Source organism: Vicugna pacos, unplaced genomic scaffold (genome assembly GCF_048564905.1).
Source record: "Vicugna pacos unplaced genomic scaffold, VicPac4 scaffold_19, whole genome shotgun sequence".
NCBI classification, from domain to species: Eukaryota; Metazoa; Chordata; class Mammalia; order Artiodactyla; family Camelidae; genus Vicugna; species Vicugna pacos.
Genome location: NW_027328740.1, coordinates 65,210,936 through 65,232,415, shown reverse-complemented (window position 1 = coordinate 65,232,415; position 21,480 = coordinate 65,210,936). Strand labels below are relative to the sequence as shown.

Here is a 21,480-nt window from a genome sequence, read left to right as displayed (position 1 = left end):
CAAGTGATAGAAGAAAAAAGCAGATAAACTGGACTTCATCAAAATTAAAACCCTTTTCTTACAAAGGACATCATCAAGAAAGTGAAATGACAGGGGAAATGGGTATCTCAAGTCAGAGAGTGCTTGCTTAGCAAGAAAAATAAAATAAATCAGTACATCTAACTACCTCCCCTGTAAAGAAATTGTTTTAATGTTTAAAAAAATATAGTGAAAGACAATGTGCAGAATAGAAGAACAATTTTGCAAAACATGTATCTAATAAGAGAGTAGCATCCAGGATATATAACGAATTCTTACAACTGAACAATACAATAAAACAGACCCAATTTTTAAATTTACCACGAATTTAGATACATATACAAATGGCCAATAAGCATATGAAAAGATGCTCAACATCACTAGACAAATCAAAATCAAAATGAGATCTCATTTAACACCCACTAGGATGGTTATTACCAAATCACGGACAATAACAAATGTCGTTCAGGAGGCAGAGAAACCTCATATGCGGCCAGGGGAAAGGGACAATTGTGCAACTTCTTTGGAGAAGCCTGGTATTTCCTCAAAAGCTTAGAGTTATATGGCTCAGCAATTCCACTCCTATATGTAGAGTCATCCCTCAATACCCTTGGGGGGTTGGTTTCAGGAACCCCACACCCTGGATACCATAATCCAAGGATGTTCGAGTCCCTTTACAATCAGCCATCTGGATCCATGTAGTGGAAACTACAGATATGGAGGGCCAACTGTACAGCCAACAGAATGAAAACATATTCTCATAAAAATTTCACATCAATATTCATAGCAGTATCATTCAGAGTAGCCAAAAGTTACTAACAATATCCATCCATCAATGAACGGATAAACACATTTACCAAGAATAGGCCCACAAACTTTTGGTCATTGAAACTTTGACAAAGGAGGTGAGAACATACAATGGAGTAAAGACAGCCTCTTCAGCAAATGGTGCAGGGAAAACTGCACAGCTGCATGTAAATCAATGAAGTTAGACTACTCCCTCACAGCATACACAAAAATGAATTCAAAATGTGTTAAAGAATTAAACATATAGACAAGACACTATAAACCTCTTAGAAGCAACCATAGGCAAAACATGTGACATACATCTCAGCAATGTTTTCCTAGAGCAGTCTACTCAAGCAATAGAAAAACAACCAAAAATATACAAGAGGGATCTAATTAAACTTACAAGCTTTTGCACAGCTATGGAAACAGTAAGCAAAACAAAAAGACAACCAACCTATGGAATGGGAGAAAATATTTACAATAAATGAAACTGCTAGGGGCTTAATTCCCAGAATATGTAAACAGCTTTTACACTTAATAAGAAAGAAAAACAAACAATTCAATTCAAAAAATGGCAGAAGTCCTAAAGAAACATTTCTCCAATGAAGACGCACAAATGGCCAGTAGGCACATGAAAAAATGTTCAATATCATTATCAGAGAAATGCAAATCAAAACTGCAATCAAATATCACCTCTCACCAGTCAGAATAGCCATCATTGAGAAGTTCACAGACAATAAATACTGGAGAGGCTGCGGAGAATTGGGAACCCTCCTACACTGTGGTGGGAATGCAGTTTGGTGGAGCCATTGTGGAAAAATGTATAGAGGTTCATCAAAAGACAAAACCTTGACCTCCCAGATGACCCAGCAATCCCACTCCTGGGCATATATCCAGAAGGAACCCTAATTAAAAAAGACACCTACACCCCAATGTTCACAGCAGCACTATTTACAATAGCAAGACATGGAAACAACCAAAATGTCCACTGACAGATGGCTGGATAAAGAGGTTGTAGCATATTTGTCCAATAGACTACTATTCAGCCATAAAATAATAATAAAATAATGCCATTTGCAGCAACATCAATGGACATGGAGAATGTCATTCTAAGTGAAGTAAGCCAGAAAGAGAAAGGAAAATACCACATGAGATTGCTGACATGTGGAATCTAAAAAAAAAAAAAGAAAGGAACAAAAAAATAAACTTATCTACAGAACAGAAACAGACACAGAGTCACAGAAAACAAACTGTGGTTACCAGAGGGGGGAGGGTGGGGGAAGGAATAAATTGGGAGTTCAAGATTTGCAGTTACTGAGTATGTAAAGAATAAACAGCAAGTTTATACTGTATAGCACAGGAGAATATATTTAATATCTTATAGTAACTTATGTTTAAAAACAGTATGAAAATGAATGCAGGTATGTTCCTTTTTAACTGAAGTCTTGTGCTGTAGACAAGAAACTGACACAACATTATAAACTGACTAGACTTCAATGAAAATATTTTTAAATAAACTAAAACCAAAAAAAATGGAAAAGGATATTATCAAACAAAAAGAATAAAGTACTGATTCAGGCTACAATATGGATGAACCTTGAAATTTTATGCTAAAATAAGCCAGACACAGAAAGCCAAATAGTGCCCTATAAGGTGAACTGTATCTAAGCGTTTATTGTACTACTGTAAATTTTCCAGAGGTTTGAAATCTATCAATATCCAAATAAAATGTATTATGCATTAAAAACGCTTCCTCACAGGAGGGCTTTAATTATTAAATGCAGAAACGCATATAAAGCTCTTGGAAAAACAATTTGCACGTCCACACACAGTCACTGCTGTCACTGCCACTCAGAGGGTGGTGACAGCGCTGATGAGAGCTGCCTCCACTCGCTCCCCTGCAGAAAGGAGTGAAGGCCTGAGCTCTGACAGGCAGGGTGAGCGTGAACCTGAGTCATACACAGCCACGTTCCAGACTCTGCGTTACCCAACTTTCTTATACAAACTGCAACATGTAATGTAAACACGCTAGAGGGATGTATCTTACAACACAGGGAATACAGACAATGTTTTACAGTAACTATAAATGGAGCATCTATTGTACACCTGAAACTAATATCATATTTTAAATCAGCTATATTTTTATGAAAAATTAAAAAATATTTTTAAAATGCTATCACTTTAATATTCAATTCGGTTTTTAAGTTACTACTAAACAGCTCAGAATGTATAAAAGCATTTAATTGTGCTGTTTGCTTACATATTTATTTACATTCAGCCTCTTGCTAAAAGAGAATTTAAACAATTCTGTTAAACACAGCTTAACAACCATAACAACAAAAATGCAAAACGGAGAGTGAAGAGAAAATGGAGATTCAATACTTAAATGAAACCAGGGGGAGATAAACTCATAAAAATGGATTCCATGAAGTCAGGGCAAGTGTTAAAGGCCGACTACAAATTCAGCTGTAAGATTCTTGGCAGCTAAAGCAAAAAGAAAATGATGAAGGGGCGGGTGGTAGAGCATGTGCTTAGCGTGCACGGGCTCCTGGGTTCAAGCCCCAGGGCCTCCACTAACAGATAAATACATCTAATTACCTCCCCCCCAAAAGAACCCCAAAGAAAAGATAAAGAGAAATTTCTTTCCCAAAGAACCCTGATATTAAATTTGGGTTAAATACTTAAAAAAAGATAAAAAGAAAAATAAAAAATATAAGTGACACTGTGAAGGAAAACCCCAGCTGGGCTAACAAGCTAAGTCACAAATCTAAGTGTGATAAGTGTTGGTTTACTGATCTAAGTTTTGCTGAGCTACCTGGTAAACCTGAAGTTTAGTGTCAGTTTAATGGGCTAATAAGCTAACACGTAAATCCAAGGACAACAATTGTCAGTAACGGGATCTTTTCCAAATTGATAAGCTTCAGTGTACTGATTCCTTGCTTTTTGTTGTTTGAGCCTTATTGGCTAATAGCCCCATACTTGTAATTAACCCTATAAAACCTCATGTGCACGTCTTGGAGGTGCTCAGAGCTTTGGAAATGAAGCCCCTCTGAGCGTGCCAGCGAAATAAATCTCAGTACTACAACCTTGTGAGTTATACTTGTTTCTTGGCTTGCCTGTTGTTTCTATAACAACACAAGCGATAATGCCCGTGAGATAAATCTGCGGAGGTTGCTGTCAGGTCCCCATGTCTCACGTAGGAAAATCTGAAACATTTTTCTTACCATTCAGGGTCATCATAAGCCCACCTCACACCTCCCACCTTTAAATGCAGGAGCACAGGTAGGGCCCGACCTTTGCTGTCTCTGTGTCATCACAGTGAGACAGGATGGAAGGGGGAAGAGCACAGCCATTCAAGGAAGGCCACAGCAATTAACATCAAAATGTTAAAGGATTCAAACCCCAATAGGCCTTGAGGCTCAGGATGAAGAGATTTAACTTCTAGCAGATCTTGAGCTTCAGTAAACATCCATTGTAATAGTAACTTGGTGAATAACATGCCCCAGGCAACATGGCAGTCCCAATGCTAGCCACAAAAGGTCAAAGGGTGGGAAATGGCCAACTCCCTGGGAATCCTAGCCCCTTGCCCTAAGGCTGGTCCTTCTACTTATTAGCATATGAAACCACCAAGCCCAAGAAAACAAGCAACACAGCGCCACCTCGCGGTCACCACTCTCTCTCCCTCTTTGGGGAAGGCCCACAATGTGTGGAGTGTGTACCTACTTCTAATATGAGCATCAAACCCCCACACCTCGTGAAGTTTCTCTTGCCTATCAATGTATCTCTCTGAATAAATCTACCTTTACTCAACACTGGCTTGCTCTTGAATTCTTTACTGCATGAAGTTAAGGAACAAAATCTGGTGGGGCACATCCCAGGGGCTCAATGAAAGCCTGGGACACAGCCCTTCTCATGCCCAACGTTTTTTATTCTTGTATCAACAGGACTGGGCTGTGAAGGGAGGTCTGAGGCCACAGCTAAGGGACAGAAGCAGCCTCCAGGGCTCCAATTGGTGGGCAGTCTCTCCCCCAGCATGGGTCTTGGGGTCTGCCCGGTTCTCTGTGTTTCTCTGTTGTGCTGACTCCCCAGACATACAGCGTATTCCTAGGCTTGTCCCCACAAAACCCTTCTCTCCAAAATACAAGCACATCATGTCACAATCCTCTTGTTCAACAAGGAAATGTTCAGCCCACTTTTTTTCCTCCCCAATAAAGTACCCAACTGTCCTCGCTCCCATCACACCACTATTTTCTTTGTGAGAACTCTGCACTCGCCACACCCCATCCTGAACACAGGTGCCTTACTGGCTGTGATTGAGATGTTTCTTTCTCACACAGCAAGCGTCCTTTCACTTTCCCCTTGTTACCTTAAAAAAGCATTTCCTGAGTCACTCACCCCTCTGATTCTGAACTAACAAAGTGCTGAGTTTGCAGTCACTATATGCATACATCCCAGTTTTGGCTAGGTTTCCATCACAAGATCTTCATTAAGGAGCTGCATCAAGAAGTTTAAAGAGGCTATTCTTACATCTGAGTGGAGGAGCCTGCAAAAAGTTGAATGGCTTTGAAGAGAGAGTTAACCAGGGACAAAGAAGTTGCAGGTCCTAGTCAAAAGTGTCATGAGGCAAAATGTTCTCCCAAGACTCAGTGTGGCTTATGAACACGGAGTCGGCGGGGAGGAGGTGACAGGCAGTGAGTAGGGTGAGTGATACAGGTTACGCTCCCCCAGCTGGGGAAGAAAAGGTTTTTTCCAGTTTTCCAAACAATTTCTTACTACCTTTTTCTATTATTGTCACATACTATTTCCAACGAATTAAGCATATCAATGTCAGTCATTTGGGCCACTTGGGAGAAGCTACACGATGCCATTCACAGGGCTGGGACATGACAGCCACACCAGTCTAGATTGAAAGAACAGTCGGGGTATTTGCAAGGTAATCACGGGCATGCAGCAAACTCCCCAGCTTCAATGACCTCATCTCAATGCTGGGGCCAATAAAACTACCAAGCAAAGTGCGTGATGATTATGGCCAACATCTGTTTATTAGTTAAGTGCCCGAGACAACTGTCGCTTAATGGGGAATGAGTAAGATCAACGAGGCCCTGTCTACCTGGCCACACGCGCCCTGCCTTCCTGCCTTGGTGCAGCAGCAGAACTTGTTTAGCTGAGATGAACACCCCCAGAGCAGCCCAGACGGGAAAGCTCCCAGCTCTGCACGGCGAGACATGTTCCTTTCCTTCTCAGAGCTGATCACAATTTGCTGTCGTCTGTTTTTATGTTTATCCCTTTTGTAACTGTCTCTCCTTCGGAGTTTTTGCTCAAGCAGCACAGGGCCAGATGTGTCTTGCGGCCTGCCGGATATTCTGGGCAGGGAAACAGCCGACTCCATATCTGGCTCTGGTGCTGAACAGAGAGGGCAGAAGGCCCAGGGGCCCATGCTGAACCGAGGCCTCTGCACCCAAAATTATGGTCTGATTTTGGGCAAATTATACAGTCTTTTTACCATGAGATTCCTCATCTGTCCATGAAAATAACTGTCCATGGCACATAGAATTACAAGGATTATAGGAAATCACCAAATTCATAACCTAGCCAAGGGGCTGCAAGTGCATCCTCAACAGACAAATGCTGCCTTTACGGCTCTGACACATGCTAAGCGGGGCGGCCCCACACAGTGAACACTGCTAAGTGCCAGTGGGTTAAGTGCTTCATGTGTGCTATAATACTCTTTAGATCTTACAACAATCCCAGGGTGAAACGAATATTATGCTCATTTCACAGATTCACCAACAGGTTAAGAGATTTTGAATTCTATTCCAAGGCCCTATGGTGAAGAAATGGCAATTTAAACCGGAATCTGGGCCCAGGCCTTGGCTCCATCTCTCTCCAATCCACCTGACCACTTGCCTTTGAATTCCACCTCTCCAATACACAAGTTTCAGCCGGCCAGCTCTTAAATGCAATTTGTGCAGTTTGTCAATGTTGGTTAATTACCATAAACTGTTCTCAGAAACCACTACAGTAAAGAAAGGTGGACTTAAGGAATTCTGCATTGCGTTCTCCTGCAATGTGCAGGATCCCTTTCCTACACCTCCAAATCCAAGGGTATGCTTCCTCCCTGTTTATGTTTGCACACGGCTTATTAAAGCAGAAGGTACCTGCAGTAATTCCATCTCGGTTGCTTTCCAAGGTTGCAGATTATCCATAATCAGTCTGTGAACGAAAATACTACAATGTGAATGAGAATACTGCAACCATGACAGTAAACAAAGAATACTGAAACCAAGTCATTAAAGGCTGCCGCCACCCCCCAGCTAGGACAGGCCTGCAGCTCAGCTGCTACAGCAACTCACAATGGTGTCATCTGAGCAGACTCAGAATAAGAAAGGACAGGCTACTGGCCCGAGATAGCTAGGTGCTTGTCTAAAAAATGAATTCAGTGAGTCCAAATATTTGCTTCCTCTCACACATACAAAAGTACTAAATTCTTGAACTTGAGATACCTGGCTTTCTTTAGATAACAAGCAATCTTTTATTGTTCCAACAACCTGGTCTTTGTTGTAAAGCTCCTATATATCCTAGCTCTGCCTCAACCTCTTGGGAGCAGTCCCTCAGAGAGTTCTGACAGGCTGTCATCCCGGCTCGAGTCCTCCCACCAAATGAAACATAACTCTTAACTTTTAGGCTGCACATGTATTTCAGTCAACAGTTTTGGACACCATGAAGCACCACAGCAGATTTCTCTCCACCTGAACTCTCCAAGTAACCGGAGCCTTGGTACCAGCAGTGGCCCTTTGTGCCCATCCACCTCCTCGGGGAGTCCAGATGAATTTGGGTGAGTCTCTCTAGGTTCTCGGATCTCACATATTGGTTGATGATCCTAAGTTTTATCTGGCGGTGTATCCAGGTACGTGGCCCTCCAGTTGAAAGAAACTGAGGTGAATTACCCACCCAGTGGAGACATATTGAGTGGGGCCTGGTTGAAAGATAACAGGAAATATCCACCTTGAGGATATGTCCAAAGTGGGGCTGGTGGAAACATATGAGGAAAATACTCACCCAGTGGAGACATCCTGAGTGAGTCCAAGTTGAAAGACACTGGGTTCAGGACTGAGTGGTTAGGTAAGAGTCTGGTCTAATATTTTCCTCAATTTGGTTACCTCCATTGAATTTTTCAGGATAAAAGTAAAACTCTTATGAGGAAACTTTCAACTCCAAAATTCGGACCATCCTCCTGGCTGGTAACAGCTTTCTCGGGTGACAGAGAATCTTCCAGGAGTGGTAGACACAAAGACTTCATGACACAGAGTTGTCCCTGTGGGAAATCTTACTAGCAAATTTATTCTGAGAACCCAACCTTACAATGGGGAATAGAACTTTCAAAAAAAAAAATAAAAACAGAAAAGAAAAGAAAAAGAAATGACAGATTGCCAGTCTCCAACTATTACCCCAGCCAGGTTTATGTACATACAAAATTTACAACATTAATTGGGAATAAGAAAAAAAAAACTCACTCTGAAAATAACTAACCAGGCCTGATAAAAACATTTTTTGGAATTCTGAACTTATAAAAACAAAATCCCCTTTAGGGGTAACTTGGATTTCTCTTCCTGTGTCCTTGAAATGTAAATGTTTTATCTTTCTCTGGGTGTTTTAAGTGTGTGTATGTATGTATATGTATGTTTAGTTTATTTTTTAAAGGAAACCTTGGACTCCACCATACAAAAGTTTCAAGTATTGTGTACATATGGTGGCCACGCAAATAAATTGGGATTCTAAGCAATTCTTTGATTGTACCAATTTTCAGATATTTTGCCATCTTAAACTTTGCTGCATCAGCCTGGACCACAAAGGCTTTTAGCTTTTGGAGAGTAAACCTTTGAATTTTATTTAGGCAACACCCCGACTCTCATGTGGAAGGGCCTCTTCATCTTATTGGTTTAAAATCACTATATATATATTATATTTGTATATAAATTGACGGCCATATGATGGATTTTTTAATTTGGAAAAACTTTTTAATTGGTGAAAGTTTAAAGAGATCTCATTATAAACAGTTGTTTTATGGTTTCTATTAAAATCAAGTTTAAATGTAGAAAAATATATCTAATGGTTAACCTAAGAACTTAGTTAAAAAAATAAAACTGGTTTGAAAAGCTACGTTTGTGTTTTCCTTTCTGATAAATGTTTCTAGATATGCTAATAAAAACTTAGAATAATTAATGTTAATTAGGTTGAATAACTGGAAAAATGATTGTAAAAATGTCGAAAAAAAAAAAAGTGGCTTATCCCAAAAGGATAAATATTTTTATATGGTTATTTTGAATCAAATAAATAAAATGGACATTTTTGGATTTACATACAGGGTTTTGATACTACACAACGTAAAGTTAAAAAAAAAAGGGCCAAAGAGTTCACCTACTCCCCCCCAAGATTAAAGTTCAAACAAGCCCATTTTACTTACCATAGTTTGAAATATATGTATATATAGACTGAAATACTTGATCAATAATTGGGATAACAGACCAATTAATGAAATTAAAAACTGAGAAGTGCCTAAGCTCTTTGGCTGAATCTTGGGCATCCTAGAGACTTCTATAAAATTATATACAATGCACACACACACAAAAAAAGGTTTCTGGCACTCCTTCTAGAAATAAGAATTATTGATTAAACTTAATAAATATAAAAATTAAAGGTATAAGATTTAATAAAATTGAGATAAAAGTTTGTGAAATTGGTATATTTAAGTGGTCTTTATACAAAACTTTTGCTTGTGTTGTGGGATACATATGTTTAAGAGGAAAAACACTTCCCCTTCTTGGTATTATAAGGCTAGGCACATATCTGTCCCTCTGAAAATATTAATTGAACAAATTAAAATAAACCAATATAGTTACATAAGCCGTCCAATATAATGTAAAACTAAAAACTAATTTGAGTGGCTAATAAAAAAATACAGGTTTACCCTGGGTTAACTTATAACACAAGGAAAAGAGATCTTACTAAATGCCTTATGCAAGTTTTGGAAGACATATTTAAGTAAGCCTTAAAGTTTTAAAACATGGAATTCTTTGTTTACAGCTCTTCTCACTGATACAAAAATGCCATTTAAGGAGATAAAATACGGCCTGGGTGAGAGAGCAGTTCTCTGGGGACCTGGAAGACAGTGTCTTTGTCTTGCACATCAGAAATATAAATACAACAAACAGTGACCTAGGACTGAGTCTAATTAGCTCAACGAAATAAACCTTAAGGCCAAGAAATTTTTGGCATATTAGAACTCAGAACTCTGAAGGGTCCTTCAGACATTGTGAAGAAATTTTAACTGTCTGTTTCATAAATAGTAAGCCTTAATGATTTGAGCAAGCAAATTCAGCTTACTCCAACTATTATTATACCTATCTTATAAGTAAGTTTTAAAGTGAAGCTATGAGATCTCTAGCTTTTTTCTGATTATAAGCCTGTGTACACATTATAGAAGTGAGATATTTCTACTGCTAAAGAAAAAAATTCAAAGTCATAGAGCTCTGCTTAATTGATGTAAAAATATAAGAGCTTAAACATTAAGTATTTTTAAAATAACAACTGAACAAATTGACTTTCAGCGTCATGTGAAATGGAAAATATTCAATATTAAGATAATATTTGATATTGTTTAGTTTAAGTATGTTCTAATTAATATAGACATCTTTAAAGTCATCAATATTATGTATAATACCTTTACTGTACCTAGGTTTAATGAAAATCAAATAAGATCCTGTTATATCTGTTGCAGATTTGTCAAAAAAAAATAAAAGTAATGTGCTGTGGTAAAATTTTAATTAAATTAAATGCAAATGAGATGAGAGCTTTGGGTAAATATTTAAAATATATTTTTAAAATGTATGTTTAAGATAATCTCTAAGTGTTTGGTATCTTTAAATTCTAGTGTTGTGCTAAATTAAGTTAAATGACAAGATTTTATTAAATAGCTATGCCATTTTCAGATAAAATAACATTGAAATACGAATTACTTAACATTTAACTTCCTCTTACAGTGAAACTAAAGGTATATAGAAATATTAATGAATGGTTGGTGCCACACTGAAATAGTCTCTATTAGTAAGGGAATGATCTCAGTATCCTAGGAAAGTAAGATAAATGCGTAAAGGAAGATATAAGAATGGAATTATATTTTGTTAATGAAAAATAGTGACTTTCTCCTGAACCTGGTTACTTCTGAATAGAAGAAAAATAAGGGACACACTAATATAAGTATAGAAAGCTGTGGAAGGCTTGTGGAAAAGGAACCCTGAGGGAAGAGTTTTGTACATGGTCAGAATTGGCTAAGTTTAGAAACAAATTGGGCAACGTAAATGAATCTTAGAAGTAAGCTGGTACAAGATTAGAATAGTTTTTCTCTCTGTTAAGAGGAAAAAATTTTCTTAAAATGTTAATCCTCCTTCAGTAACAGATTGTAAAACTTCTTATACCACTTAGCTGATCTGTTCTGCCTTTACCTTTGACGTATTTTCTTTTTAATGAATTAGTACTACTTTACAGTCATCTATATGTTTATCTGATCAAGTGTTCTGAAATCTTTCAAAAAGCTCCCCAAATATAAAATTCTAATTAATTAAATAAAAATTAATTTAATTAATTAAAATTCTTTTAATCTCCAGTTAAGTTTGGGATGCTACAGAAGGCCCCTGAAACATCCCAAAGAGAGATTTTTAACTATAAAGTTTCATTTGGCATTTTAAATAACATGGAATTGTCAAATGAATCATAAAACTTCTAAGGTTATATTGAATGAGACAATATTATTAATATAGATATTGTAGAAATTATATGGACTCCCTAAAATTCTGGTATATCTGAAATGTTACCAGTGATAATTATGGGTATAGTGAACAGATTTCTTTATTGATTATAGTGTAACGGTGTTTAACCATGCTTTTAAATTTTTGTCATTTATAGACAGTTAATTGTTTTCTTCTGATGGTTTTGCAAAATGCTTTCTCTTCAAGGAGATTTACTGATTCCTAATAAATTTCACACTATAGCACTGAACTAAACTGGGTAAGACATTTTAAAGTTCTAATGAAAACTCTCATTAAAAGAATTAGTTACAAGGGACTGATTAACCTGCTGAATATGGTTATAATTTTTGATATTGTTTGAAATACTACTGGCTTTTAACCTGTTTCCCAGACGTAAAGAATCTCTTCTCCTTAAGCTAGTTATGGTTCACAGCAATTTGATAAATTATACCTATGTAATCACACTTGGAACACTTATCTTTTCTCTCTATCTGATCCCTCAAGAGACTAAAAACACTTAGGTTCCCAGTGGCTCTATCAAACAAATTAGGGAGATCATCTCCTAACAGATATAGGAGTATAAAGATATTTTAAGGATTTTAAAGAGAAAAGAATTTACCTAAATCTGTAAGGCAGAAACCCATGAAAAGCCTTGACGTGTCTTTCTTGGCCTTAGCAAACCTTAACATTCTACCCTGAGACTCCGTATTAAAACTTCCAACACAGCCAATTTAAAAAAGCCTATATGATCAAATAATCAGACTTAACTTGTAAAAAATTAATCTTGATTTGGCTATATTTGAGAAAACTGAGGGTAACTTAAGAGAGAAAATAAATTATATTTTAGTGGATATTAAATTCTAGTTTTGTTAATTGAGGTCCATATTTACTAAGACACTTCCCAGATGATTCCTTGCTGTTATGTCACATTACTGTACGGTTTAATTGAATTATGAAAAGGATACTCTAGGTTTGTTTCTGAAGCTCAGAAATCTATCCTTGGGTAAAGTTCCAATGCCCCATGACCTGCAGCCAGGGGATTATACATACTGCAACAGGCATGACTTAAAGAACTGTCTCCAACCTGAATGGAAGGACCCTTTTTCAGGTACTCTTTACCAGACCATACACACCAAAGCTGAAGGAAACGGAGTCTCGGATTCATTTCCTATCTGAAACAGCCCCTGCAGTGCACTGGCCTATCGAGTGCTGCTCACCTTAAAACAATGCCCAAATGGAGAAAAAGCTACCAGACCAGGATGAGAAGAAGACGACATCTGAGCTAGACAGCTGACCCAAGACACCGGACCAGGACTGTATACCAATTACTTTGATAATTTCTCCAACCTTTGATTATGATCTACTCCACTTGTTAAGTTTATGATAAATTACCTATGTCTAGTACTTCTGTGTTACCTTGGTGGGTTTCCCTACTCCAAGGCTCTAATTAGATAGCCCTCAGAAACGTTATTCTAAAAAGAATTTATAGTTCTGTTTAGGCCACTGTTGATCTTACAAGGTGGGAGATTTCAACTGGCCAATTAATACCTGCTCTGACCCTGACCATAAATATGAACTTTCTCATAGGATCAAACTCAGAAACACAAGCAAAATTTTAACCCAAAAATACAACTTCTCGACTATTAAATTCTTACTCGTGACTTTATTAACGTTACTAGCTGTATTACTTATATCCTGTCTATTTTATAAAATTGTTGTCTGTTACATTTCCCAATGTGTAACTAGGCCCACAAGATTGATGATGGCTAAACATCTTGAAGAAACAGATAAAATTTATAACCCTGAATAAAATAAATATAATAGTGTGATTCTAGGTATGGGAATGAGCAAAGATGGGTAAACACTTTCTGTATCATAATAGACTAGTAAGACAGGTGATCCAGAGAACTTTTAGTATCAACAGGGCCTGACAAAAAAAAACTTACACCTTGAATGGCAACTTAGAAGATTCTTCACCTGAACTAGGAATGAGCCATCCTAGCACCGTGGGACAAAATTGGTCATGAAATGTCTCTCAAAATATTGGTCAAATTTAGGACCAAGTGGGAGCACTGTGAATGAAAATACTACAATGTGCATGAAAATACTGCAACCATGACAGTAAACAAAGAATGCTGAATCCGAGTCATCAGCGGCTGCTGCCAACCCCCAGCGAGTACATGCCTACAGCCCGGCCTCTCAGCCACTCACAGTGGTGCCCTCTGAGCAGACTCAGAGTAAGAAAGGACAGGATACTGGCCCTAGATAGCCAGGGGCTTGCCAAAGGAATGAATTCAATGACCCAAATGTTTGCTTCCCACCATACATAGAAAACCACTAAATACTTGAACTTGAGATATCTGGTTTTCTTTAGATAACAAGCAATATTTTATTGTTCCAATTACCTGGTCTTTGTTGTAAGCTTCTATATATCCTAGCTCCTCCCCTACCTCTTGGGAGCAGTCCCTCAGAGTGATCTGAGAGGCTGTCATCCCGGCTCGAGTCCTCCAGCCAAATAAAACAAAGCCCTTAACATATAGGCTGAACGTTTATTTCAATGACGTTCCAGAATAGACACAACTCATCAATTCTGTAATGGAACACACTGAATCAGGAACCAAAGCGTGTTTTAGTCCAGAAAATCTCCGGGTTCCTATTTCTTCCTGTCATTATACAATCCCTCTAGAACTCATTAATTTGCTGTCTGCTCCTCTGGCAACAAAACTCGTAGGAGACTCAACTCAGCAGAGCGCCCTGCTGGGGAGAACACCCCACAGAAGCACTGCAGGCTGCCTGCCCTCCTGCACGCTCTGCTGACCCTTGGTGTCCTCCGTGGAGACCAGGCCAACAGAGCTGTTCCTAACAGCTACAAATTCGCACACGTTAAATAAATCATTTTATTTTATATGATATTTTACGTATAAACATATCTCTGAAAACAACTTTGCAGAAGCTCAAATCTTCAACATCAATCCCCAAAGGCAAATCCGGTCCCCAAGGGGAAACAAGACTTAAGACGACGCTAAGGCCTCCAAAGTCCTCTCAAGGACCGTCAACCAAACTGCCTGCAGGTCTGCAGCTGCAGGCTGTTACATGTCTGCTTTTAAAGCAACCCCTTCCTTCCCTCGGGTATTACAGTGTCCCTCTATGCCCTCCCGTCTCAGGGTAAAAGCAGCCGTTGCAGAACCTTGCAGGGAAGCACTGACAGGAGTCGACAAAGAGGATCAGAGCTAAGCTAATACTTCTGATGACACGACCTTGTCACTGTGTCACTTTACAGATGAAGATATATATAGAGAGAGGTGGGGTGATATTGCTTAAAGTCACACAGCTAATAAGTGGCAAAGTCTATAACTCTGCTCTTCCCTTCGGCGTGACGCCCCAGCTGGGACGCCCACAGGGTTGTCTCATGCCTGCCTGAACAATCCTCTCCTGTCACTCATAACCCACCACAGTGTCTGACCCTAGCCTGCCTTTTCAGCATCTATTTCCTCCAGTCTCTGAGGAACAAGGCCGTTTGGGCCACTGTATGACTTCCGGCTCCCGGAAACATCAGTGCTCATGCTGGTCTTGCCTGTGCATCCGGCCCGCTGCTCAGAGGCTCTTCCTCCCCTGCAGGAGGACGTTTCCAGTCTCTGCAGGAACACCTCCTCAGGGGAGCCCTCTTCTCGCTCTCAGCACGGCAGGGCCACATCCCGAGCTGCCCCATTAGGACAGTGTGCGCCCAGGTCTGTTAATCAGACCAGCAGCATCAGAGCCAGGGATTATGCCCGGGCTACCCTGCAAAACTACTGCCCGCCACACAGTCCCCAGCCAGCAGGTCACCTGGAAGTCACAGCAAGTGCCCCACCCAATCCAGAAGCCTCTTCATTTGCCAGCATCGCTGATGACTGGTTTCCAAACTTTGGTCAGTTTCGCACAAAACAGCACCTTCAACTGTGAAGCAGAGGGTTTCGCTTCTGCTCCCCATCCTTACTGGTAATGTCAAGGAAAACAAAGAGGCCTTTTCTCAACACTTTTATAATGACACCCTCCCACCCACAATACTCATATGCTCAAGAGCTTTGGATCCAAGTGATTTTCTTTCCCTTATGATAAGCGGCTCAAAACACTGCGGGATTCCTTCTATTTAGAGGGTATTTGTACTCAGTTTATCGGCTTTAATCTGTTTTTGTCTCTCTTCAATATCCCTAGCAGTTGCCACCTCTTACTCCCTTCAGCAGCCTCCCTCCCAACATCTACTCTAGGAAATCAGCTGTGATGAGGGGCCCTGGGGCAGTCACAGACGATGCAACTAAGGCAAAGAGAGGGTCCATAATTTGCCCGAGAAGATCAGCTTCAACCCCCAACAATGTGTGTCACGTCCCTGTGTTTAACTCTTATGCTAAGCAAGATAACTTTTTGTAGATTATGGTTATAAACAGATGAGGTATAAAAATACATACAAGGACACACATCTACTCTAAGATGCTCACTAACTCCACTATTTTGTTTCTACTTATTTCTATTAAAAAATATTAAGAACCTCTGCAGTCAGTATAGCAAAATGTTACTGGGCTTTAAATCCAGAATATAGAGGTGTTAAATGTGTCATTACTCATACTTATTTGTATGTTCACAATACAAAATTATTTGAAAGTCCCTCTCACCTCCCCCTACTCACTACTGGCTCTCACCTGAGCTCCCAGACCACACATCTAACAACCTTTCACTTTACCCACAGCTGAACTCATCAGTTTTCCGCAGAACTCCCTCTGCAGCTTTCCCTCCTCAGAGCACAGAAGGACCATCATTTACCTCATTAATCCACCCAGAAACCTGGGCCTTACTCCATCCTGCATTCACAGCCAGCCTTCATCCTTTCCTTTTTACCATCTAAACATGCCTTCAATATGTTCGCTTTTAAACACTGACCGTCCCACCGCTCAAGTGGAAGCCACCAACACTGCCCACCTGGACTCACGAGTCTCCTAAGTGGCCCCACAGCCGCTCTCCCCTACTTAAGACAAATGGGACTGTGCCACTCCCGCGCTTTTTGGACTCTTTTAAGACCCACTCTTCTTAGAAGAAACTCCAAGTTCTTCACCAGGTGAAAGTCTTTGCCATGAAATTGTCACCTCAGGGAGGGCAGGACCCGCCCTCTCCCCTCGGCCCCGCCCTCTGGCAGAGCATCAGCTTGGGAGGACCTGCTGAGCTACACCAACCTGTATTCTAAACCTGGTCTGAGTTCTTAGCAAACTGCTTCACTTATCCATACAATTCCAAGGTAAATTAGAAAGATTTTAGATGTTGAGCTAGACTATTGATTTTGGGATTTTGCACTAGCAACCTGCAAGGACATGTTCTAAAGATTCTGTCTTCTTAAAACCACACCCAGGTTAAAGGAGTATTTGTGGAATGTCTTCGGAGGAAAAGGGACTGTACTTTTACAGGCTTTATGTTTTATAACATGAACAACCCGGACAGGGTCACAAATGGAACCGCCTCACAAGTGACAGAAGACAGGTGAGAGGCACAAAGCAACAGGTTGCAAAGATGGTAAGAGTAAACATGATTCTCCAACCCCCCCAAAAAATTTTTGAAACAACCAAAAATTCTGAATTTTAAAAGTAAAAGAGTATCATATAGAGAAATGAAATAAATAATGCTCTTCATCAGGGTTTCAAGATCTCACTCCAGAGTTTTTAGCAGGCCATACTGAATCCTAGCACAGAAAAATCAAATGGACTTGTAGTGAGAAAGTTCCAGGAAAACTGCAGTAATTCCTCCACTTGTGTAAGGACATACACTCACCTGCTGAAGGTGAATGTAAACCGCATTCTGGATAAATTCGAAAGCTTCCAGGCTCCGCTTCTGGATGCCAAGGACATGGACAGCTTGGAAGCATGCTTCTAACTCAGTCATCGGCATTTTTACACTGCAGGGGAAACGGAGGCACCCAGTCAAGAGCAGAGATGTTCCTGTCGTGTCTCACAGGCCGTGCCTCGGGGATTCAGTGCCCTGCAGCAGCCCGGCCCCAGGCAAGGACCAGCAGCGTTTTCCACCCAAGCAGGAGGGGCACTGTGCTTGAGAAAGCCCATCTCCGATGGGGGCAAGAGGGGCTGGTGGGGTTCAGTGAACCTATAAATGCCCACAGAAATATGCCTGCATTCATTCAAGTGATGCAAACAACTGTAGCAGGCTATTTAACAAAATTTCAATTGTCAGTGGAAATTTTGCCATTCCTTTCCGCTTGTCCCCTGCACTCTGAGACAGGCTTAGGCTCTCTTACACCTGCAGCTCTGTGCAATAGTTGTGAAGTCATTTTACTTTACAGATACCACGGTTCTGCCCAGGGTGATATCCAGCCCAGAGAGGTGGCCCAGGCCAATTTAAAGCTATGTGGCTTGCGTGCAGGGACAATTACAGGAGCTGGTTCCGGAGCCAGGCCCCTCCCCACCTCTGCTCCCCTCTCTCCCGAGGCCCCGCTGCCAAGCACTCAGGCTCCGTGATCTTAAGTCCTAATCTTCTACTCTACTCCAAACCCTTTTCCTTTTCTTTTTTTTCCCTAATTATTCCCAGCTGGAGTGATTTTTCAATCTCAATATCTGAAAAAATTCCTGCAGCCGAAAAAGAGGTCTCCAGAGGTCAATGCCCATATGCTGGTTCCTGAAGAGAGCCCCTGGCTACGGGGACCCTCACCAACACTCACGGGGCATCAGAGATGTTGCAGGGTCGGCCACCCCCTACAAGAGTTTGCTGTCACCCCAATGCCTGCACAGCATCCCTGCTCACAAAATATAGTTGGTACACTTATCGGTTATTAAGAAGCAAAAATACAAAATTGCTCGTATTTCTTACTAATATTATCTATGAAGCTGGAAACGGAATTGTAATAAAATGTAACAGTTTTTACCCTATGTTAAATCTGTTCCTTTGAGTTTAAACCTGTGCCCTGTTTCCTAGGCTCAGACTTGGTAGCTCTGCACCATTTGAAAAAGAAAGTTGCCTTTAGCCTGAAATCTGCAGGAAAGCCTATTCTCCTGGCCCTGATCTTTAAAAATGTTAGCTCATCTGCACTTCTGTAGAGATGGCAAGTTGCATAATAGAGAATAGCCTTTGTTTTTTTGGAGGTTTTACAGGGGTACCATGATTTGATCCACATGGACAGCTGCAAGAACAGCGGATTCAAAGGACAAACAATTCATAAAGCAAGAAGTATGCAACAACCAACCACAACCCCCCCTTTTTAGTATAAAAGGAGACTGAATTCTTACTTGGGGAAGATAGTTCTCCAGGACATCAGTCTGCCGTCTTCTGGGTCTGCCAGCATTGCAAGTGAAGTCACTATTCCTTGCTCCAACACCTCATCTCCCAGTTTATTGGCCTGTCATGCGGCGAGCAGAACGAGTTTGGACTCGGTAACAAAATGACTGCATTGGAGGTAGTATGTCTCCAATGTTTCCTCGTTTCCAATATGTAACATGCACATCATTCATGATCTAGTGCAAATAATTCATCAAAGACAACCACAAAAAGAAACTATACTCACCTAGCTATCAACACTGAAGTCACAACCTGTCAATTTTATATGATGTTGAACAACACAATGGAAAAACCTAACATAGGGAGTTGATTCCACGGAAATAAAGTTATTTCTACTCCTTCAATACTTTTTCTTTTCTTTTCTATTTTATTTTGTTTTGCTTATTGAAAGGAAAATAAAAGTCAAGTCATTTTATTTCACGTATTTTTGTTATAGCTACATTCTTTATATACTACAAAGAGATTTAAACTGCAAAAAAATTGTTCATATATTAGTATAAAGATATATACACAATCAATGGGGATTAGGAAAGGAATGGACATTTACTAAAAATCCACTGCAATCTTGTCTTTTACAAGCATATCCTGGAATATAAGCTGTATGATCCAGGGGGCCCCATCCCCATTCTCACTGTTGAGTCCCTTAGCAATCAACTACTAAGGCACCAGCATAGAACAATGTGATCAGTATTTTAGGAATAAATTAGGGAATTAGCACATTCAATTCTAAAACAAAAACCCTAAAATAAATACTGAACTTATTTACAGATAAAGAAAATTGGAACCAAAAAAGTAGTTATTTCCCCAAGGTCACAAAGCTAATAACTGGTAAAGACAAGATTTGAACTCATCTGCCTGATTCTAAAAACTAAGGTGGAAATCCCATTCGACTGGGGAGGGTCCAGCAGCGGAGCCTATCACCCTATCTTTGTTCAGATCTAGCCTTAGACAGCCTGAGACAGCACCCCATTCCTATGGAACTTGAGGGCAAATGATAACAATAAGGATTTTATATCCAGTAGTTTGTTAGGTCTCATTTATATAAAGTGTCAGCAGGTCAGCAGAAAAACTCTGGAAAATATGAGTGGGTCCAGAGCTTTCTGCTGATTAGTAACTCAGTCTCTCAGGACATAGTGACCTTCCCATGAGAGGCCTCATGGACATAAACTAAAGGCAGCTGAGCAATGAAAACTAACAAGAACCTGGAACTCAAGCAAGAAGGTTCCCTGCCATCCCCCACCCAGTTGCCTCTTCACCCGCATGGACACGATGGCAGGAGACCCAGATTCTTGTCCAAGTTACATCATCATGGATTCTCATCCATAATAATGTATGACTCTATGCCGCCTTATGTCCATTAAAACTCAAATATGATAACACCAATATCTCAGCAGAATATCTATGTCTCCACTTCCTGTCTTCTAATAGGAGAATATTTTTATGGACAAAAAGCAGAAATCCAATTTAAAAAACCATGCACGAAGCCAGGTGAAATTCTGCTTAAGAGACTGCTCTCACGCTGAGTAAATGAAAACTCAGAAAAAGTGGCCCTTCTCCCTCAGTAAATGGGAGGTAGCCTGATGTGTGTGTGTGTGTGTGTGTGTGCACGTGTGTGTGTGTGTGTAAATCAAATACAATGAATTCTGGGATGTGTACAGTTTTTTTAAGTCACTGTCATTTCATGGGAATGAGCCAACATTTAAATAATTTGAATCTAGTGTTCTGAGAGAGTCTCGGGCTCTTGGTGGAGGAGGTGAAAGGGGAGAGTGAAGGAGGAAAGAGGTACATGAAGCAAAGAAGTAAGAATACTGCCAGGGAAAGGCAAGACGTTAGTTTAGTTCTTCCTTGTACCACATACAAATTAGGGACTCGCTTTCTGCTGATGACTTATCGAGCACTGAGTTGCAGGAGAAGAGGGGACAGCTCATTGCTCACTGAGCTTGTGACTGTACGTGGCATCTTATAGACACAAATCATTTACCCTGATCAAACACTCTAGCAGCAGGCTGTAATTCTTCTGTTTTGAGAGACAACAAAGCAGGAGTTCAAACAGGATGCATAACTTGACAAAAGTCAGAGGTCCAGTAAACTAAAGAGGATTAATTCAAACTCAGATCTGAATGCAGAGTCTTATCTTCCCACTCCCAGGACTGGAAAATCCTTAACACAGGCTCCCCAGCTCCCCTGCATTGTTCCTGGCACCAAACATTTGCCATGGCAATGGTCACCATTTCTCACAGACACAGCGCTCTGTGCAGCAAATGACCTTGATCAGACCTTGATCATCTACCTGCCACGCCCACCAGGCTTCACCATACAGGCAGGAAAGCTGGCTTTCAAGTGCATACAAAGCCATTCCTTGTCTAACCTGGGCTCTTCTGTGGTTTCTCCAGCCTAAAGGCAGCCATGAAACTGCTCACAGTTTGTACATGAGCCACACTACCTCTCTCCATCTGTCTCCCCACCTATACTACTTAGCTATGAACATTTTGAGAATCTTCGACACAAATTTTTAAAAACAAAAAAGAAAGGATTCTGGAACAACTACTTAATACTTACAATT

The 21,480-nt window shown here is 40.2% G+C and overlaps 1 protein-coding gene and 1 long non-coding RNA gene across 1 annotated transcript; both read right to left on the bottom strand.

Moving 5' to 3' along the window:
• Positions 1–21,480, bottom strand: part of LOC140693124 (uncharacterized) — an 843,637-nt gene that overhangs the window by 115,300 nt on the left and 706,857 nt on the right.
• LOC140693164 (uncharacterized) lies at positions 15,141–17,596 on the bottom strand. The gene is made up of 3 exons (XR_012068874.1): positions 17,406–17,596; positions 15,438–15,587; positions 15,141–15,342 (listed from the first exon to the last, which is right to left on the bottom strand). It is a non-coding gene; the product is annotated as an uncharacterized lncRNA (long non-coding RNA).